This window comes from Nanorana parkeri, unplaced genomic scaffold, assembly GCF_000935625.1.
Source record: "Nanorana parkeri isolate BGI_ZX_2015 unplaced genomic scaffold, ASM93562v1 scaffold470, whole genome shotgun sequence".
Lineage (NCBI taxonomy): Eukaryota > Metazoa > Chordata > Amphibia > Anura > Dicroglossidae > Nanorana > Nanorana parkeri.
The window spans coordinates 639,180-640,710 of record NW_017306738.1 but is presented as its reverse complement, the minus strand read 5'-3'; the positions used below and the strand labels follow the sequence as shown (position 1 = coordinate 640,710).

The 1,531-nt window shown below is 45.1% G+C and overlaps 1 protein-coding gene across 1 annotated transcript in view; it reads left to right on the top strand.

Annotated features, from left to right (window-relative positions):
* The window catches only part of LOC108790401 (heat shock 70 kDa protein), a 19,489-nt gene that overhangs the window by 2,716 nt on the left and 15,242 nt on the right, over positions 1-1,531 (top strand). The gene's annotated exons all lie outside the window — the stretch shown is intronic.

Below are 1,531 nucleotides of genomic sequence, written 5' to 3'. Positions count from 1 at the left end.
TATATATATATTATATAACGAGTGTTATTTAAAGAGGAAATGCTCAGGTTTGAAAGAAGACACAAGTCCATTAAGTGCAACAAAAAAAAAAAGATGAAATGATAAATAGAAAACCACCATAAACAGAACCTTATAGCCACAGTAGATCGAGAGAAAGGCAAAACAAACTACTATAAGGCATGGTCCAATTTGCTCCAACTGGGGGGAACACATTCCTTCTTAATCCTATTGAAAATTCCATGAATCAGTCATCTCCGCTGTTAATATCTATGTGGTTATAATTAGGAATGCACCGATATATCGATTGCCGAAACATATCAGCCGAAAATGGCACTTTTGGCATTATGCCAAAAGTGCAATTTTCCTGCCAATACATCGGCGCATCCCAGGTTTCTTTCCTCCCTGCTGAGTGCTGCTCTGTGTCCCAGCGGGGAAGAGAGAAAGTGTGACAGCCGGCCGAGCGATGTGGGAGGAGAGCGCTGTGAGCGGCCGGCATCTCTCCTCCCACACCGCTCAGCCTCCTATCACAGTCTGGCAGAGCGGTGTGTGGGTGAAGACAGCCCGCGCTGTCACAGGAGGCTGAGCTCTCCTCCCTGCTCCGCTCGTTCAGCCTCCTGTGAAAGCGGTCAGGATGGAGAGCGGAACAAACACTCAGTGATCGCTGAGTGTTTGAAGATAGTTGAGAACAGAGTATGATTACTATATCCTCAATTATGAATGGGAGTGTTCTACATCACCTCCTGATACATCACTTCCTGTTCATTCATAGTTGAAGTTATAGTAAGCATACTCTGTCCTCATGCTATGAATGAACAGGAACACTCAGTATAAAGGATTCCTGTTCATTTATAACAGGGGATACAGAAAAAGAGATAGAGGACTTTGTGTCCTCAATCTCTTTTTCTATTCTAACCTCTTGCCGTCCGCCCGTTAAGAAAAAACGGACGGACGGCAGACTCGCATCCGCGGGTTGCTGTGTCCAGACGGCATTTTTTTCCTGCTCGCACGGGCAGGAAAGACCCGCTCGTTTCTACAGCCGTTAACGGCTGCAGAAACGCTAGTACCACCATTTCCCCTCCTGACCCCTCACCTTTAATCCCGGGATCCGCTAGCCCATCTGCGGCCCGGGATTGGCTCGGGAGGGCGTCAGGAGGAGGAGGGAGGGAGATCAGCTCCTTGCTGTTCTCCCTCTGTAGTGTGAATGCAGAAGTGATGTGTATTACATCACTTCCGCATTCACCTGTCAGTCAGTCAGAGAGAAGAAGCTGATGAAGCAAATCTGTGCTTCATCAGCTTCTTATGGGGTCTCCAGGTGACATTAGGGGTCTAGAGACCCCTAATGTCTCCATAAAGAGGACCTGTCAGTGTACCTGTGCTATTATATAGGGGGATGGTATGCCCCTATGTAATAGCAATAACAATAAGTGTAAAAAAAAAATCTATATAAATAAAAAAAGTTTAAAAAAATAAAAGTCACAAACAAAAAAAGTAAAAAAAAATAAAAGTCACAAATAAAAAAAGTAAACCCCCC